The sequence below is a fragment of the Phascolarctos cinereus genome, unplaced genomic scaffold (assembly GCF_003287225.1).
Source record: "Phascolarctos cinereus isolate Bilbo 61053 unplaced genomic scaffold, phaCin_HiC Scaffold_2;HRSCAF=192, whole genome shotgun sequence".
NCBI lineage: Eukaryota > Metazoa > Chordata > Mammalia > Diprotodontia > Phascolarctidae > Phascolarctos > Phascolarctos cinereus.
Genome location: NW_027555625.1, coordinates 293,437,651 through 293,465,006, shown reverse-complemented (window position 1 = coordinate 293,465,006; position 27,356 = coordinate 293,437,651). Strand labels below are relative to the sequence as shown.

General features: G+C 38.6%; 1 long non-coding RNA gene across 3 annotated transcripts in view; it reads left to right on the top strand.

Annotated features, from left to right (window-relative positions):
* LOC144455913 (uncharacterized) overlaps window positions 1-27,356 on the top strand; it is a 390,611-nt gene that overhangs the window by 278,368 nt on the left and 84,887 nt on the right. The gene's annotated exons all lie outside the window — the stretch shown is intronic.

Genomic DNA, 27,356 nt, shown 5'->3' with positions numbered 1-27,356 from the left:
AAATATAATAGTCCCTGCCCTCAAAGAGCTTACAGTTTTTATGATTTAATGCAGATCTCTGGTCCTCGTGTGCTGAGGGAGCCAGGGATGTTTACTTGCACTTGTGAATATGACTGCACATGTTATTTTTGCCTCAGTGTTACCACATCAATTTGATGACAGTTGTAAATAAAGAGAGGCAAGTAGCAATAAGCATTTATGAAATACCTGCTGTGTAGCAAGCACTGTGCTAAGGCAGTGTGGTATAATAGATAGAGAGCTGGCCTCAGAGCCTGGAAGACATGGGTTTGAGTTTCACCTCTGATGCATGTCAGCTATGTGACAGTTGACAAGTCACTTAACTTCTCAATGCCCCAAGCAACTTTCTAAGACTATAAATTCAAAGAAGGTATGGACCTGCCTTGGTATAAGAAGTTCTTTACTAGAAAATCTGTATACTAATGAAATCATAGGTCTGGGAATCATAACTAGCATTTACATAGCATTTTAAGGTTTGCAAAGCACTTTACAAATGTAATTTTGTTTTATTCTTATAAGACCTGGGAGGTAGGTGCCATTATCATCCTCATTTTACAGCTGAAGAAACTGAGTCAGACAGAGGCTAAGTGACTTAGCCAGGATTACATGGTTAGCAAATCTCCAAAACAGAATTTGAACTCAAGTCTTCCTGGTTCAGTGCTCTATCATAGTACCACCTGGCTATCCAAATACCTATCCTTATCCCTCTTGAGGATAAAGCCTAATTAACAAGAGCTCAGACAGCAGGACCTCTGCCACTGGGCCACTCACTCAGACCCTGCCCAGGACCAGAGAGGATGATCACCTCAGCCATGTCAGAGGGTAAGAAAAATCAGATTACCATCTGAAACCAGGCCTGAGACGAAGCTGGGGCTGGGGTGGAACTGCTGTTGTTTACAGGAAGGGTGAGGTGATCTGTTGTCTGGAGCCACCTCTGATCAGGGGGCCAGGGCTCAAGGCTAAGCCTTTACCACTCACCTTCCTCTGCACATATGACATAAGGCAGCTGGACCAGACAGCCTCCCAGTTCTCCTCTGACTCTGATCCAGGGGCTCTTCACATTTCTGGGACGTGGACTGCTTTGGCAGTCTGGTGAAGCCTCTAGGGTCAATGGATCAAATGAGATGGCATTTGTAAAGTGCTTAGCACCATGCCTGGAACATAGAAGGTGCTTCATAAATGCTCAGTTCCTTCTTTCTTTTCAGAATAATGATTTTTTAAAAAATTTGTAATTAATGGAAAAGCTGAATTTCTTTTTTGTTGTTGTTTAAGTAATTTTTCAGTTGGGTCCAACTGTGACCCCTTTTGGAGGAGGGGGTTTCTTGGAAAAGAGCCTGGAGTAGTTTGCCATTTCCTTCTCTGGCTCATTTTACAGATGAGGAAACTGAGGCAAACAGAGTTAAGTGACTTGCCCAGGATCACACCTCTAGTAGGTGTCTAAGGCTGGATTTGAAGTTGGGTCTTCCTGACTCCATGCCTTTCACTTTATCCAATGTACCACCTACCTAGAAATTCTTAGCTCTTTTCAAAGCTCAACTCAAAATCCACTTCCAACAAGTAAATTTCCCCTGGTTGTTAGCACTTTCCCTGCTTGAAAGGACTTTGTATTTCTTTATCTGTCTGCATATTCTATACCTACAGGAGAAAGTAAGTTCCTTTAGGGTAGAGTCTATTTTATTTTTGGCATTAAATCTTCAATGCCTAGGATAGTACCTTTCACATAGTAAGAGTTTAATAAATGCTTATTGAACTGAATATAAATCTCTTTTGGTTTCTCTATCATGCAGTTTGGCTTGGTTTCATCATTTCCCAGAAAAGAAAGAAGTCAGGAAATAAAACTGAGTTTAAAATAATTGAATTTTAATAATTAAACATTAATTTCCTACAGCTTTTCCCAACAACTTTCTCCTCTTTTATGAAGCTTTCCCAGACCATTCCATTCCATAAAGATTTATCACTCCATCCTCAAACTTAGCACCTACTATCTGTACCACTTACTTGGTATTTTCCTTGTGATTTCTCTAATTATATTTTCATGTAGAATGAGTACTGGATTTACAATCAAAGGATTTGTATTCAAATCTTGGCTCTGTTCCTGCATGGCATTTCTGTTCCTCAGCTTCCTTACCTGTAAAATGTGAGTGTTGGACTAGGTTACCCTTAATACCTCTTTCAAAAAACTCTAAACGTATCATTTAGAAACCAATGATCATACTATGCATTTATGCCTGATTTTTCTTTCTAGACTGAAAGCTTCTGAAGGACAGGGATTAATTAGAGTTTCTCAGGATCCTCATGACACTTAATAATATGCTAATTGTAGCAATTTAATAAATATTTTTACTGACTTCTGTTTTCAAAATTTTATTGAACAATTTAAAAATAATGCTATCTCTACTTGTTTGGGTTAAATATGCTTCTACTGATCAGTGATCTTATCGTGTGGGGGTGCTCCAGCATCATAGGCCATCCATGCCTTTTCATCCTTTGTGACCCTTGTTCATGTCTCCTGTAAATTCTCCATGGGGATTGCTTAAATACCAGTGAAATACATGGGTTGTCTGTCAGTTACACCTTACCTTCTCTATAGCGACCATGTGGCAAGTTCTTTTGAATTTTCTATAGAAAGGTGACATACAGTGTGTTGGAATTCCTCTACAGGAAGCATTAACAAACAAATTCTATCTTTTCTAGGATTCCATTTTCATTGTAGTTTGTGATGCTCATATCTAGTAAGATATAGTAATTTGGTTGTTCAGGAGAAATTGAATTTGAACAAGGTGACAAAGGAGTTGTCACCATTTCTTAGAACCGTTAATAACATTAACCACAATGATAATTAACATGATTGAGGGAAAGCATTTAAATAAACTATGGGTGACGGACCTTATACCAATGTAGATGTCTCTGTGTGTATAGACACAGAGCTATGCGTTTGCTATTACGCAGCCCATGTACAGATTAGGAAACACTGCAAATTCATTTGTTCATCAGCTAGAAACTAGTTTTCCATTCAAGTCCATTCAGCAACATTTAAGTGCCTGCTATGTACTAGGCACTGGTGATAAAATAATAATAGCTGACATTTATAGAGCACCTACTATGTACCAGGCACTGTGCTAAGTTCTTTACAATTATTATCTCATTTGATCCTCACAATAATCCTGGGAGTCTGGTACTATTATTAGTGTCTTTTTAAAGAGGGCAGCTAGGTGGCGCAGTGGATAGCGTGTTGGGCCTAGAGTCAGGAAGACTCATCTTCCTGAGTGCAAATTTGGCATCAGACACTTACTAGCTATGTGACCTGGGCAAGTCACTTAACCTGGTTTCTTCATCTGTAAAGTGAGCTGGAGAAGGAAATGGCAAACCATTCCATTACTAAGAAAGACCCAAATAGGGTCACAAAGAGTCAGATGCAACTGAAAACAACTGAACAGCAACAAAGAGAAAAGGAAATTGAGGCAAACAGAGGTTAAAGCAGGGTCACATAGCTAGTAAGTGTCTGAATCTGGATTTGAACTCTGGTCTTCCTGACTCAAGGCCCAACATGCTGTCACTGTGCCACCTAGCAGCCCCAACAAATGCAAAAAAGCAAAACAATACCCAACATTCTATAGCAGTTCTTACATACTTGGGAAATAGAGGGATTCACAAATAAATAAACACAAGATAATTTGAAGTGGGATAGAGCCCTGCCCATTAGAAGTGGGACCAGTTAAGTACAGATAAGAAAATACTTCCTTACAGGCCAGGGTATACTGGAACCCACTTTAACCAGCTGCAAGAACCCATTGTTAAATTTTCACTTGGAGCATTTACACCTCAGAAATCTGCAAATTGCTACAAATCGGGGCTTGATCTGCTGTTTCTCTGTCTAGACTTAAGAAAGTGCTAATAGTACAGATTAAACTTATAAGTGCATGTGGATAAATTCCTACATTTCCCTCTCCAAACCCCCTTGTTAAATGTATTTATATAGCGACACAACCATGCCTTGAGGTAACTCCTGAACCAGGCCTGGAAGGGAATCTGAGGTTCCTAAGAGACAAAGATAAGGAGGCAACAAAAGGGAATTGCTGAATTTTTTTTTTTTTTTTTTTGCCTCTTGTCTTTTAAAGTGCCACTTAAAGCCCTTAAGGACAGTGATTAATATTGTAAGAGTACATATTCATAAACAATATTTAAGCCATCTTTATGCCTTTCATTTTAGTAACCATCATTGGTATGGATATTTTCTGTAGCTAAAATGACTGAGGTTTTTGTAGTAAGCTGTATGATGGTCTGGACCTGTTATTTCATTTCATATACTTCCTATATATGAGCTTACTTCAACAATGCAACCTGCAACTCCTCTACAGTAGGTAGTTTTAGAGAATGGCCTGGGAGTCCTGAAAGGTTCAGTGTCTTGTCCATATTTAAGGAGCCAATAAGATTCTAGAGGCAAGATTTGCACTCACATCTTCCTGATTCCAAGGCCAGCCCAATATATTAGTTCAAAATGCTGTTGTCCAGACACACCCAAAATAGATCAGATCAAAATGCTACTGAATTAGCAATAGAGTGAAGAAATTACTTTTTCTTAGGCCATTTTGTTCTGATAGTGATGCAATGTGTTGTATTTAATAGAGCAGAAACTTGTTAATTGCCTAGCATCAGTTCACAGATAATGTATTCTATTAGGTGTGTGTGTGTGTGTGTGTGTGTGTGTGTGTGTGTGTGTATGTGTGTGTGTGGTTAACAGGTATCCTACTTGTTTAAGAGGGCTTCATCAATTAATTGTCTGTTTTGATTGGGTAACAGAAAATGTGTGCTTTCAAAGGTATGTACTTTTCATAGTTCAATCTACTGTGACAGGACACTTTCTGGATAAGGTTTTTTTAGGTATTTATTTTAAAAACAAGGACTTTATTTGTTCAAGTTGGGAAAAACTGGGGGAACAAATTCTCTCCTTTTTGGAGACACTATTAGTATTAAATTTTCTAATGGATTATTTATGAGTATTCTGTTTGACAAAATTACCTACCCATTAGAATGTTTTAGCTAGAGACTACCTGGAATAGTACACTGACCCTATCTTGTTGCTGAGTGGTTGTTTCAGTCACATCTGACTCTTCGTGACCTCATTTAGAGTTTTCTTGGCCAAGAAACTAGAGCAGTTTGCCATTCCTTCGCCAGCTCATTTTACAGAGAGGAACTGTGGTAAACAGGGTTAAGTGACTTGCCCAGGGTCACCCAGCTAGTAAGTGTCTGAGGCTAGATTTGAACTCATGAGGACATCTTCCTGATTCCAAGCCCAGTACTCTATTCACTGTGCCACTCAGCTGCCCTAAGTGTGTAGCAAATGTCTACCAGAATGTTGAGGTGAGCTGAAGTAGATTTCAAAACCTGCTTGAAAAATTGTATCCACTTGATATTTCCTCTCCTCTCCTTTACTCTTCAACCCTTTGAAATCTGGTCCCCAACCTCATCATTCAATGAAACTGCTTTCTTCAAAGTTAACTGTGAATTCTTGATCGCCAAATCTAACGGTCTTTCGTCATCCTTCTCAATTTATCTGCTGCATTTGACGCTGTTGACTCCTCTTCTACTGGTGACTCTCTCCTCCCAGTTCTCCTGATGGTACTCTTTCCTGGCTGGCCCCCTACCTGTATGTGTGCTCCTTCTCTGTCTCATTTCCTGACTCATTGTCCATATCCTATCCCCTAGCTGTGGGCATTCCCAAAGGTTATTTCTTCTCTCCCGCTCTATTCTCCTCTTGATAACCTTATTAGCTGCCATTGGTTTAATCCTGTGCACATGACATGTGTGTGCACGCACACGTGTGTGTGCAACCAGCTCCAGCCTCTCCCCTGAACTTTAGTCCTCCCTGACCACTTGGCTATTGGACATTTCAGACTGGATGTCCCTAAAACATTTCAAACTCAACATGTCTAAAATGGACCTATCTTTTCTCCCAAACCCTTTCCTCTCCCAGGTTTTATTGTTTCTGTCAAAGGCATCATCATCCAGTCTTTCAGGTTCATAATTTCAGCATTGTCTTCTTTCCCTGCTACTGCCACTGATTTCTGTAGATTTAAGGGACACAAGATATTTGTGATAACCAGAACTCTTCATTAGCTGGAAATTGATTAAAAAAGGTTTTGAAAGTCATCTCTTCTTTTTTTTGAGTTTGGTGATAATCTCCTAGTTGAGGGTTTGTAGGAACATGATTCAGTTCTACAAAAACAAATGTGGGAGGTAGTGGGGTGCCTGGGTGATGAAGAATGTTTTTCCCCCTGTGGATCAATTTGGGTCATGAAATTGGATAACTTAAGATAGGCTTTGCTGTAAAATGAACCAGGCATGTTCTTGATTCAATAATTTCTCATTTTAAATTTTAGCTGTTTTTATATGTGCCAAGGCTGCACTTGTCATTAGCCTTATGGAAGACTTTGTAGGCAGTTTGTTTAATCGAGTAAGTAAAAAAATCCATTTGAAAATTAAATATTATAAATTCTAGGCAGCTGTACATGTCTTATCTCCCCCACTGGATTGTCAGTTCCCCTGAGTTTAGGGGACAGATCTTATTAATCTTTGTGAGGCAGTGTGATCTAATGGAAAGAGTACTGGAATTGGTTCAAATCCCACATCTGACATTTACTAGATGAGTGACATCGTGACTAGAAAGTTACTCAGCTTTTCTGAGCCTTAATTTCCTCAATCCTAAAATGGACTTGACACTATTTATACTACCCACCTCACAAAGGAAGTTGTGAGACAGTGCTTTGCAATGGAAGGATTGCTATATCTGGAGCCAGGGGATCTGGGTGTGAATCCCTCTAGCTCTGAAACAAGTAATTATGTGATCTGATCATATTACACCCCCATTCGATAAACTTCTATGGCTCCCTATTACCTTTAGGATAAAATATAAAATCCTCTGATTGAAAGCCCTTCATCACCTAGCCCTTTCCTACCTTTCCAGTCTTATACCTTCAGCCCTTCCATGTACTCTGCAATCCAGTGATATTGTCATCCTTTCTGTTCCTTACCCAAGGCACTCCAGTCTCCAGACTTGGTGCCTTTTCACTGGCTGTCTCCTGTGCCTGGAATGGTTTTCCTTTTCTGCCTCCTGGTTTCTATGACTTCCTTCAGGCCTCAGCTAAATTCCCACCTTTAATAAGAAGTCTTCTAGTTCCCTTTAATGGTGGTGCTTTCCACCTGAGATTACCTCCATTTTATCCTGTCCATAGTTATTCACATGTCTGCCTGATAAGACTGTAAGATCCTTGAGAGCAGGAACTGTCTTTTTGCCTTTCTTTGTATCCTGAGCACTTAGTATGGAGCAATGATCTTTTTTTTTTTTAAGCAGGGAAGTAACATGGTCAGAACCATACTTATTTAGGTAATTGCACAAGAACAGATTGAAGAGGAGAGAAATTGAGACGAATAAGATGAGTTGGGAATTTATTACGATGGTCTAGGTAAGTGGTGAAGTGGGCCTGATTAAGGTGGTGGCTGTGTAAGTGGAGAGGAGAGGGAGGGCAGATGGGAGAAGTATTGTGAAATTAGAGTTGACAGAACTTGATAAGTGATTGGATTGGGAAATTGGGGTGGCCCTCAGGAAGAGGGAGAAGCCAAAAATAACTGCTGTGTTCAAGCCTAAATTAGTGGGTAGATATTGCAACAGAAATAGAAAAGTTTGAAAGAGTGGAAGGTATAAGAGAGAAAATGATGAGTTCAGTTTGAATGAGTTTCATTCAGTATCTACCTCCTAATTCCTATTCCTACTGCCATTACCCTAGTTTAGGCCCTTATTAAATTTGACTTGAAAAAAAAAAAGTCTTACCTGGCCTTTCATGATAGACTCCCACCCAGTCTCTCTACCTGTAGTCTCTCCACTCCCCTCCCCCCTCCACTTCACTCTAATCTATATAACACTCAAGCTAAAGTAATCTTTCTACAACCCAGATATGATAAAGTCAAGAAACTAAAAATCTTCAAAGGCTCTCCATTGCCCACAGGATAAAATACAGACTTCTCATCTTGGAGTTCAGGGTTCTCTCCATGATCTAACTTTAATCTACCTTTCTAGTCTTATCTTTCATTATTCACCCTTTCACATAAACTAAATTCTAAATTTGTTTATTCATTTTTCCCTGAATACTCCTCTTGAAATCTTTTTTTTCCTTCCTTCCTTCCTTCCTCCCTCTCTTCCTCTTTCCTTCTCCCTTCTTTTCTTTCCCCCTTCTTTCCTTCCCCTTCCTTCTTTCCTTTTTACATTCAATAAGCATTTATTAAGATTTTCATTAATGTAAGCCACTATACTGGATGCTAGGGGGGAATTCAAAGACTCATAGGAAGGACATTGTTAATATCCTCAAGGAGTTTACAGTCTAGTGGAGGGCAGGAGAGGTACAAATGTGATTACAATAAAAAGCAGTATATAATATATTTCATGTAGTAGAAAGAATGCCAGATTTGATTCAAATCCTATATCTGATATTTGCTCAGTGATGGAACGTAGACAGTTTCTGAGCCTTTTCAGAGGACGTTTTGAGATGTTTTGGTGTTCAGAGGAGGGGAGGTCACTTTTGACCATAGTGAGTAGGGAAAGCTTCATGGAGGAAATAGCAGTTCTTAATGCTCTATTTCTCCATGTGCAATTGTGCTCCTGTTCTTAAGCTCTAAGAGGTTAAGCATCCTTTAACAACCTGGACATTACTAATTCATTTCCTTTTAATTTGATTTAATTGTATTAATAATTTTTGTTTTATCACAAGAGATATATCCTACCAGCTCCCCCTCCCCCACAAGTGTATTCCCTAAAAAAAAAAAATTAAGCAAGACTGCTGGTTGTTCCTGGCAACACTTTGCACTTTTGTTATTGACCGTTTGTTAATGAGGGGGAGGGAGGGAGATTTTGACTTTAATCATTTGGTATCAACATTGTCTGGGCAGCTAGATGGTGCAGTGGATAGAGGGCCTGGCCTGAAGTCAGGAAGACTCATCTTCCTGAGTTCAAATCCAGCCTCTGAGACTTTCTAGCTGTGTGACCTTGGGCAAGTCACTTAAGCCTGTTTGCTTCAGTTTCCTCGTCTGTAAAAATAAGCTAGAGAAGAAAATGGCAAATCACTCCAGTATCCTTGCAAAGAAAACTCCAAATGGAGTCACAAAGAGTCAGACATGACTGAAACAATTGAATGACAAAAATCAGCATTGTCTATTGCATTTGACCTGAGTTTTCTTGGCATTTAGTATTGTCTTACTTTACCTTGTAGTAAAGGTTGTGTGTAGACTTATTTTAACCCTGATTTCTTCACTCTGAATCATTTCATATAAACCTTTCCGAGTTTCTTTGAATTCTTCCTATTTGTCTTTCCTTACACCCATCTTTTACTATCCACCCCTTTGCTCATGTCATGACTGCTCTCATGAACATGTCCTTACATCAGAGCAGTATCTTCATCTCAGTGCCTTTGCATTGTCTCTCCCCCAAGCCTGGAATGAGATGCCCCCTCATTTTCCTGGATTCCTTCAAGATACAGCTCTAGTATCACCTTCCGCAGGAGGCTTTTCTTGGTCAAGTCAGGAGGCCGGACTCCCAAGCTGCTAATGCTTTCCCTCTGAGGTTACTTGTCATCTAATCTGTACAAATCTTGTATGTATCTTTTTAATTTCATGTTTGTCTCCCCCATTAGAATGGGAGCTCCTTGAGGGCAGGGACTACCTCTATCTTTCTTTATAGCTCCAGTGCTTAGTGCCTTATAGTCCAGCATGTAGTAAGTGCTTCATAATTGATTCTCAACTGGGTGACCAATTTGAATTCTGCAAAGTCTAGCCCAAAATGTGCCTTATTCAAGGAAGCTTTCCTTTATTACCCAAGTTGGAAGTGAGCTTTCCATCCTTTGAATTACTATATTGCTTTGTTTGTACCTCTTTTATACTTATCATATTTGTATTCTCTTGTAATTATTTGTATGCATCTTATCTCTCCTTGAATGCAGGGGCCAAGCTTAATCTTCTTTGTCCTCCCACATCACTGATGATAGTGCCTTCCATGTAACATGTTGAATGAATGGATGCAGGCATGAATGTTGAGTCCCAGAGGTCTGTCTGATTCATCAGGAGATACAACAGTCATGGTCATCTTTATTCATTCAAGCATCTTGTATGTGTTTATAGGATAGCTTTTTTAGTAAATGTCCTCAGCTCGTTCCATGTCGCATTCATTGATCATTGGTCAGTTAATTAGAACTCACTTCCTCTTCAGAGCAAACAAGGAAATAAAATCATGGTTGCTGTGTCATTGCTGTTAATGAATGCATATTATCAAAGCTATAATTCAAGCTAATGTGCAAATAGCTCTAGCCAGGCTTGGAGGCTTCAAGGTTGAAACTCCCAAAAGACCAAACAAAATCACAAAATGTACTCAAATTGGAGCATGCTGGAAAAATACTCGACTTGACAATCTGAGTTCAAGTTCTTGCTAAGTGTGATCTTTCCCTTTATTGGAGCCTCTGTTTCCCCACCTGTGAAAATGAGAAGTTTTTACTAGATGACTTTTAAGGTCCGTTCTAACTGTGACAGTTTGTGAATCTATAGAATAGAGGCTGTGCTAAGTCAGCAAGTGCCATTGACAGAGTTTGTGAAGTGGCTAAGGTTCTAAATGCACTGGCTTTGTGAGAATGCCTCCTTCGTGACTGAGGAACTTCATACATTCCTGGGCTTAGGTGGTTGAAGTCCATTTCTTGCATGCACACACATAAAGAGGGTATCCTATATATGTGTATATGTATGCATATATGCATGTATGCATGTATGTATGTATGTATGTATGTATTTAGTAATGCTCTGGCATTTCCTGTGGGGCTCAAGAGAGAGGCTATGGATTGGGGTAGGGAATTCACGGATGGGGATAAAGGGAATAGAACCATAGTTAGAGAATGTCAGAACTAGAAGTATCCTTGGAAAGCACGTAAGTCAACCCCCTCATTTTAGAGAGGAGAAAATTAAAGCTCAGGCTTATTTATTTGGTCAGAGAAAAACATCAATCAGCATCCCTCATATTATTAATTCACTTATCTTCTGTGTAGGTGCTGCCAGTGGAAAGCTAGTTTGTGTTGAAAAGGCCTGCTAGTGGACTCTTGTGCCTCTCCACAGAGGAAAAAGTACTGCCCAAGCAGTCTTTATCATGGATGACTGTGGCACATAGACCTTCTGTTAATGCCTGCTTCACCGCACTGCTCTGCACTGATGGTCTGAGTCACTGAGCCAGGGAGTGGTGATTATGAATACACCATAATATTTGCCCCTTTTATATTCTCCAGTGTTCCTGACCCATGGCTCCTGTGACATTTTAGTAGCCCTTTGGTCTGAGCATTTCCACCATGGTGAGGCCCTCTGCTTTGGGCTTTTAACAGATCACTTTAAGCAACTTGGCCCTAACTTTAATGTATTCAGCAGACTTCTGATAATTGTGATAACCCTTATGGGTTGGTGAGCATAGAAAATTAGCCAAAAGATGATTGATCTTTTTTTATATGCCGTTTTATCTTCAACCTTTCCTGGCTCTGTGTTATACCAGAGTAATAATTTCTTCTCCCAGGTATTTGCCAGTATCTAGATTTGCACATCTATTTACAGTTGCCTCGAAGCCTCATAATTACAATACAGCTGAAATGTCCATTTTCTTTCCCTGACTACAAATAGGGATCAATCGAATTTTAAATGACTGCTTACGGGCTAGCTTCCGATCATGACCTTTGTAAATGATTAGAGCTCACCACTGCTGCTATCTGCCTTGAAAGGCTAAGCGGGCAGGTCTGTCTAACTGGCATTTAATCTGGAAGAGAGCCAAAGATATTTGAGGTAAAAACCGAACGTGAACTGGTGAAGAGATGGCATGCATACCTTGCCTTCTTTCTATAAGCAATCATTTTTTAATCTGTCTTGTTATTGGGAAATATATGAATTGATGAACCTGTTGACAACAATCTTTGGCCTAAACATTGATCTGAATAATTTTAAATGGGAAGCAGAGGCACAGCTTAGCCAAATTGCAGTTAAGAACATTCAAAAGAATCAATAGTCTTTAGGATTTCATTTAATTCATTTCAACAAACATTTATCAAGCATCTATCATGTACAAGGCACAAAGATTGCATCCAAAGTCTCGTTCTTTGTGAAAAAAAAAGCTAAAACAATTCAATGAATTTTGTTTAACTCAACTGCTAAAATTTTGCTTTTGAAGTTCAGGGAATTTCTAGGATAATGAATTCTTAAAGGTAGTGGGATATCTTGTCTGTTGATAAGATTTTAGACTTCTGATTTCGTTTGTGACTTAAGTCTACAAATCATGTTCAGAATGTTGAGTTTTATATAGGTAAGTCAGGTACTGAGATATTTTTGAAATGTATCTTTCAGCCATTGTAACCTTTTATTTGAGGAGAGGTTGCTATGCTTCATGTAGAAGAAAGTGATGCCATTCATGGCAGCAATTTGATTTTTGAGCAAAAGATTATATTTAACAAATCTCCCCCAAATCAGCATACATCAATATATGAGAAGGAGGAGAGGCAGTATAAAAGGAAACATTCAGAAACTTAGCTGCCTTTGCTACTGAATACACATGTTATTTACTAAATCCTTCCTCCATTTTATAGATTGCCGACTTTAGTCACTGGCCGACTAGAACAGGTTTGGGGGGATTTATTGTTTTAGAATTTTATTTCTGTGCAGTGACAAAGTGTTTCTTTCTGTTTAGGAAATCTATAGAATGTAAAGAACTTTGTAAAAATCAAAGTTGTCCAACAATGAAATATACCATTTCATAAAGTGATGCTCCCCCTTGTTGAATATATTCAAGTTAGAAATAAATGATTAAAAGAAATCTTATAGGGTGATTCATACATTACATAGGGGGTTTGACTAAGTGCCCTTTTAAAGTCCCTTGAAGACCCACAATTCTGTGCCTCTTTTTGACTGGCACCTTCATAGGGTCCTTGAAGATTACCTGGATGTAGTCCAAGGAATATTTTGGTTCTGAGAATGACTTCTCTTTCTCAGTATTACTTCTGTCAGAATCATTAGTTTTGAGAAATAAAACTAGTACCCTCCCTCTGGGAATCTGGGCAGTATTTGCTTTGCAGGCAAATAGTCATGTCTCAAAAGAGTACAATAAAAATCACTATTAGGAAGTTGATATTCAGATAAAAAAGACTAAGAAAGTGCACTAGTTGTCTTTCATGATTACAAGCCACCTGGTCCTGATGAACTGGGGGACTGGAAAAAACAGCAGATGTGATCACTAAGCCATTTTCAGGACTCTTTGACAGATGGTTGAGAGCTGGAGTAATATTGCAGGTTCAGAGAAGACCAAATATTCTGACTTTCAAAAAAAAAAAGGAAGAGAATGAACGCTAGCTGTGATTCCTAGGAAGTACACAGAATGTATTATTAGAAGTAAAGTTGTGAAAAAAATTAGGAGAAAGAATAATAATAAGAAAAAGATGTGGCATACAATTGAAACAATTAAATACTGAACTATTAAAATAAGTAACTGATAATGAAAAATGAGTAATGGACAACAAAATGACATCAACACCAATTATAATAATTTTATTCAGCAGTTCAACCAATATATGAGTGAATGAAGAAGCATTTATTAAGTGCTTATTATGGACCAGACAGTATGCTAAGCATTGGGAATACAAATACCAAAGAAAGGCAGTCCGTGTAAAAAGCTTACATTATAATGGAGGAGGCAATACAGATAGGGGAGTGGTGTCTAAGGAAGGACATATTTGGGAGTTCACAGAGATGGTGAGTAGAGCCATGGGGTGATTGCTTAACCTACACTTTTTAGAAGCAATGGTTGTGTTGATTTAATTACTGTTTCTAGAGTAAGAGGTGGAAAGGGAGACGGGGTACATATGGGAGAGAGAAATTCAAGTGGGATATAATAGTATGATAGATAAAGATCTAGGGCTAGCTAGATATAGTAGGCTCACACCAACCAGGAGAATATGGTCATATGGCAGTAGTTATCACAGCATCAGCAGGGTGGAAGATGGCATAAAGCCTAGTGAAGGGATAACATGTAGACCTTGCTTTCTTCCTATAAGTATCTATTTTTTCATCCATCTTGTTATGGGGAAATATATGAAATTGATGAACCTGTTGACAACAATTCTTGGTCTAAGCATTAATCTGAATAATTTTAAATGGGAAGCAGAGGCATAGCTTAACCAGATTGAAATTAAGAGCATGCGAAAGAATTATCAGACTTCAGGATTTAATCCAATTCAGTTCAACAAACATTTATCAAGCACCTATCATGTACAAGGCACAGAGAGTCTGGATCTAACTAAATATTGCTGTCAATTGCCATAGCAGAAAGAACAAAGGAGCCCATCAAGTACCTTAGTCCTCAAATATGGTATTGAACATCTAAAAAAGGAAGTGTGATCACAAAGAGCCAGTATGTCAAGCGTAACATCATCAGACTCTTTGATAAGATTGCTGGATTGGATAGATCACAAAAATGCTGTAAGTATAGTTACCTAGATTTTAGCAAAGCATTTGACAGTCTTTCATGCTATTATGGAAAAGGTGGAGCAATATGGGCTAAATAGTAGTACAGTTAATTGGGACTTAGAACTGGTTGGATGGATAGACCCAAAGAGTAGTCATTAATGGTTCAATGCCAACTTGGAAGGAGGTCTTCAGGAGAGGGTCTCAGGAATCAATTTGTGATTACTATTTTTATCAGTGACTTCAATAAAGGTATAAATTGTATGATTGTCATATTAGCAAATGACATAAAGCTAAAAAGCTAATACAATTGATAATAGAGGCAGGAGACAAAAAGATCTTGACAGACCAGAATTAAATATAAGTAGATTGAATTTAACAGGGAAAAATGTAAAGTCATAGTTGGTTGAAAAGTCAGTAAGTCCAAGATGAGGGGTATGTGGCGAAATAGTAGTACATCTGAAAAAGATCTGAAGATCTTAGTGGACAGCAAGCTCAATATGCATTCATAATATAATATGGCAGCTAATAAAACTAATGCTACTTAGGCAGCATTTAAAAAGGGTGTAATGTCCAACACACTAGGTAGGCAATCTCTCACTGCCTTGGTAGAGTATGTGTGGAGTATGGAGCTCAGTTCTGGGTGTCACATTTTAGCAAAGACATTGATAAGCTAGAGAGTGTCCAGTAGAGGGCAACCAAGATGGTGAAAAGCTTTGAGATCATGCTATATGAGGATCAATGAAAGGAAATGAGGAAGTTTAGCCTGGACAAGAGAAGAAAAAAGAGGAACATGTATGTGTCTTCAAGTATTTGAATAAAAATGAGATCAATTAGTCTTGTTCTAAAGAAGCAGGAGAAATGGGCTCAAGTTGCAGAGAGGCAAATTTAGGCTTTCTGTAAGGAAAAAATTCACAAAATCTCATTATTTTTTAGTTAGAAGGGCCTTCAGCAGCCAGCCAATCCAACCCCAACTCATAAGGAATATTTGTTGTTGTTGTTCAGTCATTTCAGTTGTGTCCAACACTTTGTATCTTCATTTGGGATTTTCTTGGCAAAGATACTGGAGCAGTTTGCCATTTCCTTCCCTAGCTCATTTTATAGATGAGGAAATTGAAATAAACAGGGTTAAGTGATTTGCCCAGGGTCACACAACTAGTAAGTGTCTAAGGCTGGATTTGAAGTCATGAAGGTGAGGCTTCCTGACTCTAAGCCCAGTGCTCTATCCACTGTGCCACCTAGCTGCTTCTAAGGAATCTTTGCTAGAGCATATTGCTTGGGCAGCTTTAGAGTTTAAAAGCAAAGGAAGACTTTCAAACAAGCCATTATTTGCAGAACAGGTAGTCAATGAGGGAGCTAGCATTGGAAGCTGGGTCTTATTCCTAAGCAGGAACTCTTTCCCTTATACCATACCAGCACAAAGAAACCTCCTATTCCAGGACCGCAAAAAGCTACAAAACCTACTGCATGGTGTTAAATTGGAACATAAGGTAGACATCCAGTTGGGTATCCCTGGCTGGAAATGTAAATTTTTTTTAGTAATTCTAAAGCATTTGAAGAGGTGGTAGTGGTGGTGACAGCAGCAGAAGCAGAGAAGATAAGACACAGTTTTTGGTGGTATGCAAAAATTACTTTAAAGAAAGGCAAAGGGGAGTTGTGGATTGGAATTGAGTTTGAGAAGCTAGAATCTTTATTTGAAATCAGTATCTCAGTATCTGCATATGCATTGTAATGCTAATCTCCTCCCTAGTAGAGGACAGATACTTTTTTTTTGTCTTTGTATCTTAATACCTAGTGTGGTTCCTTGTACATAGTTGGTGTTTAGTGAGTATATGTTGGATTATTAAAATCCTTTGGGGCCGTGATCTTCTGAAGTCTTAAGTATGAGACAAAAGTGATTTTTTAGGAATTAAATTCATCGATATCAATTGTTGGCTCTCCACGTGAAACAGAAGGTAGTTTGAAAAAAGAAATCTAAATGTGAAAAACCTCTCTCTTCCACAAATGCAGCAACAAGAACTTGCACCGATGAGAGAGGGATGCAAACCTTATGGCATTGGTGGTCATTGGTCTCTGGAAAAAAAGAAAGTTAGATACACCTGGTTTTCTTTTTTTAAGTGGAGAGGTAAGCAAGTATATGCATGTAAGCACGCACACAGAGAGACATACATACACACAGAGGAACACACACATTTTCCACATTATAATTGGATTCATTTTAGCAATTTAAATAAACCCAATAAGAAGACTACAATAATTGCTAAGTGGTTTTTCCTGCATTTCTCCCTTTGTTTATGTAGTGTGAAAATATATGCCTATCAATATAGCAGAGCTAAAGGAGCCATATAAACTCTAGCACACAAATGCAAAAGGATTAAAAAAAACATTACAATAATATCTTCTTTTAAATCCTTCATGGATTGTGTTTTGGAGTGCCTGAACCCTTTGTTTAATTTCCAAATGCTCTGTCCATCCAACAAGAATGGATGGATTCTTTTTATGCTGTCCATATGGATTCTGAAATGCCTCCTTTAGTCTCAGCAGGAGATCTGAACCCTTCCAGCTAGCGATTATAGGAGAATTATCTGACTATAGCCCTATTCCATCCTCCTATTCTCCCTGGCAAAGTTTGAGATTAGAATGTTTGGGATCAGAAATGATGTCAAAAATGCCAATGTGTTTTGCAGAGTTAGCTTTTGCTCTCCTCCCCAAGAGTACAGGGTTCTCCAACTCCTGTTTGGTTTATTTTCTGCTATTTACTTGTGTACATGTAAGTGTTTTTAAGATGCTTACATTAGTGACATGTTTTGCAGATGATGTATAACAGTAGGATTTAGGTGAGAATCTTTAGTGCAAAGATCTATTGCTTCTGGTAATGAAGGAAGTGCACAGCACTCACAGTAAGTTATGATAATTGATCCCACCACAGGCAAATCCTATCTCTTGAATTTCACCTTTGTCTTGGCACATAAAGTATTAGTAATTATGCTGATTAAAATAATGGTCCACATTTTGAAAGTGTATAGTTTGCACTTGAAGTCAGCGGTTAACACGTGGTGATATCACCTTTGCTGGAGTGGGAAAAAAATGCTGATTGCAGAGATGGCCCAAAGGTATTGAACACCTGTGGAGAGAGAGGGGAAATGTTAGCTCCCTGAGGGTCAGAACTGTTTCTTTTGCTTCTTAGTGGCCCCAAAATACCTACTCCCCAATAGACCTGCAGTGTTTGTTGATTGATTGAATGGGCTTTTAGAATTCATTTTACCGAACTGTTTTGCTGTAATGCAACTATAGGAAAACGTACAATTTCATGAATGTAAGGTTGTACATATCAATAAAGTGATAGATCTATAGGAATGCTTTACTACCATCAAGTTATGAACATGTGGATCTGTAAATAGGTAAACACTGTTAACAGCTCAACAACACAGTACATGAAGAGTAACGCTAGAGCTATATCACCTGGGAAAACAGCTTCTAGTTCAGTGCAGGCTGCCTGCAGTTCCACATACTAAGAATTTGGATAAAGGCATCCTTACCAAGTTTTCAGGGGACACAAAGTTGGGTGAGGGTTGCTAATACATTGGGTAGCAGAATCAGAATCCAGGAAGAGCTCAGAAGGCTGGAATGGTTTAACAAAATGATGGTTAGGGTCCAAAAAGTGGCTGAAGACCTACAGGACAGGAGATAACAGAGAGCAACAGCAGTCAATGTGAAGATACCTAGAGATCTCATTGGCCCCATGCTCACTGTGAGCCAGCAGAGGGATGTGGCCCAAGCTAATTTAATCTTTCATTGTGTTAATAGTCTGTTGTGCGTTGAGTATAGTGGACGCTTAATAAATGTTTGCTTGCTCAGTTGTTCAGATCTCAAGAAATGTTTCCCTGTGCTCTTCCTATTTTGGGCTATATTATATTCAGTTCTAGACACCTCATTTTAAGAGGGAGTGCTGTCTTGACAGGATAGAGCTTACCCAGAAGCAGCAGCAGAATGGTATAATGGAAAGAGCATTGGCTTTAAAGCCAGATAACGTGGGTTCAAATTCTTCCTGTTAACTACTTATGTAACTTTGGGCAGGTCCTAACCCCTCTGAGTCTCAGTGTCCTCACCTTGAATGACTTAGCTATTCTCAGCAAGACAATGATCCAAGGAGTAATGATGAACCATTCTGTCTGCCCCCAGAGAAAAAACTGATATTGTTTGAATACAGACTGAAGCATGCTATTTTCACTTTCCTTCTTTCTTTCATTTTTTTATATTCAAGTATTCTTGTGCAAAATTGCTAATATGGAAATGTTTTACGTAATTGTACATGTATAACCTATATCTGATTGCTTACCATCTCAGGGAGGGAGACACGGTGGGATAGAATTTGGAACTCAAAACTGTAAATAAAAATGTTTTTAAATTTTTTTTAAAAGAAAAAGAAATGAAGGGAATTAGACTAGATGTCTTCTAAAGTCACTTCCAATTCTAAATCTATGATCCTATGTCTTAAAGTCACATCATGGATGAAGCAATTGAAGGAACTGAAGAGGTATGCTCTGGAGAAGGCACCATATTTAAAGAGGGATATATGGTTGGGAAAAGGATTAGGCTTATTATCTGTGGCTCCAGAGGAAGACTACTGAGTAAACATTATAAGGAAGGAGATTCTGACTTAACATGTGAAAGAAGTATCTAAAAATTAAATTTTCTAATAATAATAACTAACATTTACATAGGGCTTACTATGTTCCAGGCACTGTGCTAAGCACATTACAATTATTATCTCATGTGGTCCTTACAACAACCTTGGGAGTTAAGTGCTATTATTATCCCCATTTTAGAGATGAGGAAACTGAGGCAGACAGAGGTTAAGTGATTTGCTCAGATTCACACATTTAGTAGGTGTCTGAAGTCATATTTGAACTTAGGTCTTCCTGACCCAAGGTTCTAAGCCATTGAGCCTCCTAGCTAGCCCCCAAATAGAATAGGCTGCCACGTGATCTGGCAGTGAACTTCCTGTGCCTGGAGAGGCTCAGGTAGAGATTAGATGACTCCCCATAAGAGATTCTGTATTAATGGTTTCTGGTATCAAGTTGATGGTTGACATACATGATGCCAAATGTCATGTCCAGCTCTAGGATTCTCTCATTAGGTTGTGTGAGATTAGGAGGTTTCATTTACTTTGCCAAAAAACCTTCATTACTGGCTTCCTTTAAATAATGATTTGCTTTCATGCATGTAAGATGATTTAGTTTACACTTTATTTACACAAGGATATGCCTTTTGTGTAGAATAAGGTATCCAACTACTTGTGAACTGAAAAAAGTAGGGGTTTCTTTTCTTTTGTTTTTCGTTTTGCGCATGTGGATTTGCCCATTTAGGGGATAGCTGTACTTGGCCAGCAAGCTACAGCTCATCCTTTTAATGTGAAGTTCCTGACTAGGCTTTTGTATTCGTTCTCCTCTATTATTGTTGTTCTTTTATTTGAAATGTCTTGAAACAAAGGGTTAATGTTTGCCCTTCTGTTCCCGTAATGTGACTTAGAAAAGGAAGAAAAGGCAATCGGATGGATTTGGAAGAAGCAAGCATATGCCTGGATCATGGTGACCCCTGCAGATTCAGCCAGCCTGGCCTAGACTCTCCTAATTTTCCTGGGATGTTTTAGGGATATTTTGAACATTTTTGTCATTTTTGTTAAAAATAGATATATTTTATTAGAGACCACCACTGACAGTGCAACCATGCCACGAGAACATTGGCTGAAGTAACTGCGGATATTTAGCTTAGGAAAGGTTTAGGAGGGTCATGATAACTATTTTCAAATATTTAAAAGACTTCCTTGTGGCCAAGGGATTAATCTTGTTCTTGACCCCAAAGAGCAGAAACAAAAGTGAGTGGATAGAGAGGAAGAGAGGCAGATTTGGGTTTAACGTAAGGAAGAGCTTAAGTGGTTTAGTGGCCAGAGAGTTAGGCCTAAAGTAAGGAAGATCTGAGCTCAAATCCAGCCTAAGACATTTCCTAGCTATGTGATCCTAGGCATGTCATTTAAACTCTGTTTGCCTTAGCTTCCTCTACTGTAAAATGGGGTCATAATACCATCTACCTCCCAGAGTGGTTGTGAGGATCAAATGAGAAAATATTAGTAAAGCTCTTAGCATAGTACCTGGTACATAGTAAGAACTAAATAAATGCTAGCTATTATTATACTTAAATATAGTTTTGCAAAACTAGAAAAGGACTGCTTTAGAAAATAATGAGTTCCCTATCACCAGAAGTGTTCAAACAGAATTTGAATGATCACTTATGAGGGATATTGTTATCAGTGTTCTGATTAATGTTTAAAAACTGGCTCTTGGTGCAGCTAGGTGGCACAGTGGATAGAGCACTGGCCCTGAAGTCAGGAGGACCTGAGTTCAAATCCAGCCTCAGACCAAACACTTGGCACTTACTAGCTGTGTGACCCTGGGCAAGTCACTTAACCCCAATTGCCTAAAAACAAACAAACAAACAAAAAGCAAAACTGACTCTCCCTTTCATAAATGTATACAGGACACACTTTTAAATCTAATCTTCATTATTGTCATTTTCTCCGTCACTTTTCTGACGTAGGATGGCAACTTACAGAACAATGAATCAAGTCCTGATTTTATAGTTGGCCTATTTTAGAGGTATAAATGCTCGCACTGCTAAGTTAACAGTGGGCTCTCAGGGCCAGCTTAAACTGGTTTTATCATGCCCCTGAATGCCATTAAGGAATTTCCTACAAAGAGCAGAAGGATTGAACTAGATGATCTGCTTGTTCACTTACAACACAGTAACGCTGTGATCCTGTGCCGCTGACTGAGATTACCTGAGCAGTGGTGGGTAGGCAGTTACGAAGATCACGCGTCAAACTTCCTAGTTTCCTCATCTTAAAAGGGGGAGGGAAAACAAGGCTAGCATGAATAATGTTTGCCAGGTAACTCCTTTTCAGTTGAATAACTGTGCCTCTCAGGCAAGCAAATTTGTCAATATTTTTATGCTGCTTTGATCACTCATACCAAAAAAATCATCATTGTAAGTGTGCGTGTATGCAGATCCCCTCAGAATACCCTTTCTGCACCTCCCCCTTTCTTTAAGGCCTACTTCAAGTGTTTCCTCTACCATGAAGCCTACCTTGAGCATTCCAGGCCAAGGCAGGGGATCCCTCCTGTCAACTCCAATAGCATATACTGTCTACACCACTCATTTGGCTCTTGTCATATGTTTCTGTATATTGTGTTATCTTTACACTTGTTATCTCCCTAAACAAGTTGTAAATTCCTCAATAGACAGGGGTCAAGTGTTACCTCTCTTTGCTTCTTCTGCAATACCTTCTAGTGACCTTCATGAAGAGGTGGGGAACTTGCAGCTTCAAAGGCCACGTGTGGCCCTCTAGGCCTTCAAGTGCAGCCCTTTTACTGAGTCCAAACTTCACAGAACAAATCCCCTTAATGAAAGCATTTGTTCTGCAAAACTTGGACTCAGTCAAAACACTGAACCCAGGGACCTAGAAGGCCACATGTGGCCTCGAGGCCGCAGGTGTTTCTCCTTGTGTTTCTCCTTCCCCCCTAACATCTACTAGTACCTGTATAGAGCAGGTACTCAATAAACTTTCATGCCACTGATCAGTAGAAGTTACAAAAGGCAGATTTCAGCTTGATATAAGGAAAAACTTCCTAGAAATTATAACTATTCATAAGTGTAATAGACTGCCTTAGAAGGATACTAAGTTTCCTATTACTAGAGACTGGATTTATTTGTCTTGGATGTTGTAGAGACAACTTTTACTTAAGGCTTATGTTAGACTGCTTGACCTCTGAGGTCTCTTTCATCTCTGAGATTCTGAGTCTCTCTGCCACCCTCTCAGTTCCTCCCTTTCCATCTCTACTAGGGTAGGTACTCAGTATACACTCAGCAATTCATTGATTGATATGATAAGGTTAAAGAGAGACTGCCTGCCTTAAATAGTTACATGTGAAAATATTGACTGACATAGAGTCCCGGCTAGGTTATAGAAGATGCAGCATTTGAACGTTTCTCTGAAATTTTCATCACTTTTCTTTATTGACAGTCACTAATGACTTTAATGAAGGCAGGAGAAGAACTTAGTTCCAGCAAAAAAAGAAAAAGATTAGAGTTGTCGATAAAGATGTAAACAAGATCCTAATTAATAAATGTGCTTTTAGCACCATCCTCTGCAGGCATTCAAGTAGGGAGTATCAGTAGGGTAGAGAGGACAGTTCCTTTTACTTCTTTCTGGCATTGAGGGTTTGAGTGTGGGACATCTAACAGGAGCTTCAATAATTCTCCACTTACTGGGAACTTCCAGTAGATATATAAAAGATAAATAAAAGAAATATATAGATATATAAAGATATATATATATATATGTATGTATATATATATAGATATATAAAAGAAAATAAATGCAGAGAAACAAAGTCTTAACCTACATGTTAATTGAATTTTCATTTCTAAAACTGTATAATAAACATTTCATTTCATATGCAGGACTTTGTGGCTATAGAATAATTTCCCATTTATTCTCTCTATAACCCTCTGAGATAGTCAGAGGTATTAATTCCATCTTGAAGATGAGAGAACTGAGTCTTGGAGAAATGGACATACTCAAATTCTCAAGTGGAGCTGGGGAAGTATATGCAGGAAAAAAAAAACTAGGAGGCATCAGCTGAGATACTGCTGGAAAGCTGTTCAAAATATCAACTTGGCATTTTGCATAAGACAGACATTGGAAGCAGAGGTTGTTTTGCTTTCTGAGTATTTCTTGATGTTTTTCCAACATTATACAATAACATCTCCTGGTTTATTCCCTTCCTCCATCTCCTCCATTTAATAGCTTTCATAGAGACTAGGAGAAATAGAGCAAATAGCCAAAACTTAAAATGAAAGTATTAATTATTTAATAATTGAGATTAGTCATAACCAGGAATTCTACCACCTGGAGGGCAAATTTACTTGAGTGTGGCAGGAGTTGTGGGGGCAGGGGGAGGTGGTGGGTGGTATCAAAGTGATGGTTGAGGTAGACTAAAGACAGAGGATTATTGAAGAAGCAGGTGTTAGGGTGAAGAAGAAGACTGTGAAGCAGGTATTGAACCCATTAAGGAGAAGAGAGATTGACCTTGGAGGTCCATAAATGAGTGCAATAGTGGCCTGCATAGGATAGATTGAACTTAAAGAAGGAGTGGCTGATGAGAAATGAATGGTGCCAGGGGAAGGGCCTCAAAGTGGCAATGGAGAGCAAAGAGATTGTTAGTGCCTCCTGGTCCTGTGTGCCATGGAGTGTGAGAGAAAAAGCCAGCTTTGGGGAGCCTGCCAAGAGATGTGGTGTCTTTAGAGGAAAGCTACATTTCAATGAGTACCAGAAAATGGAAGGAATTTGAGAGGATGGGATCTAGTATTAAAGAACAATTTGTTAACACTAGAGGAGGCTTTGGAAGGGAATAAGGGGAGGACTGAGGGAAGGCTAGAGCTGAGTTTACTTTTGGTGTTAAGAGGCCAGTGTCTTTAATTCAATTCAGCCAGTATTTATTAAGTCCTTACTGTATAGCAGGCACTGTACTGGGTATGTAAAGGCAAAAATGAAGCTCTCTTTGTCCTCAAGGAGCTAAGGCTACTGCAGAAACCCATGTGTATAAATAAGTAAATGCAAAAATATGCAAAAGACATATAAAGAGATTTCAGCAGGAGATGGGGAGGTAAGCACTAACCACCGTGGGAATCAGGATAGGTTTCTTGTAGGGTGCAGCACTTGAGCTGAATCTCTGAAGGGACTTAAGAATTCTAAGAGGTGGTGACGAAGAGGGAGGACATGCAGATTTAGAGATCAGCTTATAAAACTCTTAGAGGTGGGATATTGAGTGTCGTGTGGGAGGAAAGGCAAATAGACCAGTTTGATTGAGAAGTAAAGTCTTTGAGGGTTGCTAATGTGAAAGGCTCTTAACTTGGTGGCTGTGAATGTATCTTTTAGAAAAAATAGTTGAAATTTTTTCAATTCTTCTCCTGGGCCAAATTTAGTCATTGTTATAATACATCATTCAATTTCATTTGTTTGCCCTTTCTGATTAAATTGTTATACTCATTGTGCATGTTGTTTTCCTGGTTCTGCTAATCCTGCTCTGCATCAGCTGTTACCAGGCTTCTTATGCTTCTCTGCATTCTTCATATTCATTGTTTCACATGCCATAGAGATATTACTTCATTCCACTTGAGTACCAGAGTTTGTTTAGCTGTTCTGCAGTTTATGGCATCCACTTTGTTTCATATTCTCTTTCTGGAACTATCACTGCTGCCTCTACCTTCCTATAATGAACATCCCATAGTTATTTATTTCTCAGTGGTGAAGATATACTTGGAAACTGGGAAAATGACTCACAATATAGTACCAGGGACTTTAGGAGAACAAAAAATTGTAGGAAAATCCTGATGGTTTTGGATAAATCGATATGTTCAAAACAATACATTTGATATTTGCTCTCCCCTCAAGAATTTCTGTTAGGCAAATTATGTAGGGGCAGCAAGGTAGTGCAGTGAATACAGCACTGGCCTTTGAAGTCAGGAGGACCTGAGTTCAAATGCGACCTCTGACACATAACACTTACTAGCTGTGTGACTCTGGGCAAGTCACTTAACCCCAATTGCCTGGCGAATATATCTATCTATCTATCTATCTATCTATCTATCTATCTATCTATATATATAGTGATAAACCTTGGCATCATATATATATATATATATATATATATATATATATATAGTGATAAACCTCGGCATCCAATGTGCTTCAAACGCAATAGGTATTTTTATATCTTTTATTCTTTTTTTTGGAGTTCCTGATTTCTTTCCATCCTCTCCTGCCCATGTTCTTTTCATATATTCCCTCTCTTTGGAACTTGTTTTGGCATTCTGAGTCCCAAGTTTGCTTCTCAGACTGGGTGAAAATTGGTCATAGCTATTCACATTCTCTTCTTCTTGACCACTCCACTCGTAGAGAAGCTTATAGCTTCTGAGTTTGGGTTTTGGGGATGGAGCAGTGATGAGGAATTTTGACCACTTCTCAGCAGAGGGAGGAGCCAAAAAGAGGCTTAATGATATGTTGTGAAAGGTCTAAGCATTTTCAGATAGCTTTAGCTTGATATTCAATAGTGAATGAATGAGTGAAAAAGCAGGTATCAAGTGCTTGGTATGGTTAGGTACCATGTGTTAGGTACTGGTAAGTACTGGAGATGCAAATGCATGAAAGACTTGAGGGGAAAAAAGAAAGACTTCTGTCTTCAAGAAGTTTACATTCTGATAAGGAAAAACAACGTATAGTTTTTTTTTTTTACCATTTCCCATCCAGCTGTACTCCTCTAAACTTTATAATATCCCCAAATCAGGAACCAACCCTTCCCCCCTTTCAGCTTCTTATTATGTGTTATCTTCCCTATTAGATTGTAAGTTATTTGAAGGCAGGGACTGTCTTTTGCCTTTCTTTGTATCCCTAACACTTAGCACAGTGTCTGGCTCATAGTAGACACTTAATAAGTGTTGATTGATGTTGATTGAGTAACCCAATGACCTCATCTCTCACATCCAACACAACTACTAACTTAATTCAGGCTCCATCACAACATGGCGTGGAGATAGCAGGAAAATGGCATAGTGGGTCTCCATCAAGGTAAGATAAGCTAAAAGCCTGACAATCAGAGCACGGGGTACTAGGAGGAGGTCCTTCAATTCCAGTGGGAAGTGGAGGTAGGAGCATAGAGGTGGAAGGGCATGGAATTGGCTGGGAAGTGGGATACTGACATGACTTCTCAGAAGTAGTAGGGTCATAAGCCAATTCCTTTTGCTCTAAGTTGGCTGCTGTGCTTTTCTTCTTGATTTCCCAGTTTTCAAAAAGAGAGAAGACAATAGAGCCTACAAACTATAAGTCATTAAACTTAACTTAAATTTCTTTTTTTAATTATGAATTTTACTTTATTTTATTTTGTTTCCAAAATTTTTAATATTTTTATTTAAAGTTTTGACTTCTAAATTCTATCCCTCTATCCATCCCCTCTCCTCTCCCTGAGACAGTAAGTAATCAGATATAGGTTTTACATGTGCAATTATGTAAAACATTTCCATATTAGTCATTTTGTATGACTACTCAAATAAAATGGAAAAAAATGAAAGAAAGAAAGTGAAAAATAGCATGCTTCAATCTGTATTCAATCAATATCAGTTCTTTCTCTGGAGGTGGATAGTATGCTTCATCATTAGTCCTTTGGGATTGTCTTGGATCATTGTATTGATGAGAATAGGTAAGTCACTCACAGCTCTTCATCGAACAATATTGCTGTTACTGTGTACAAAGTTCTGCTGGTTCTGTTCACTTCAATATGTATCAGCTCATGTAAATCTTTCCAGGTTTTTCTGAAATCATCCTGCTTGTTATTTCTTATAGCACAATGATATTCCATTTCAATAATGTATCATAGCTTGTTTAGCCATTCACCAGTTCATGGGCATTCCTTTGATTTCCAATTCTTAGCCACCACAAAAAGAGCTGCTATAAACATTTTTGTACAAAAAGGTCCTTTTCCCTATTTTGGATGTCTTTGGGATATAGACCTAGCAGTGGTATTGGATCAAAGGATATGAATGGTTTTATAGCCCTTTGGGCGTAGTTCCAAATTGTTCTCCAGAATGGTTGGATCATTAATCTTAATTTCTATCAAAATTCCAGAAGGATGATTGGTGAACATTAGAAAAGGCATTGATGATTACAAAGAACCAGTATGACCATATCAATCAATCAATTAAGTATTTAT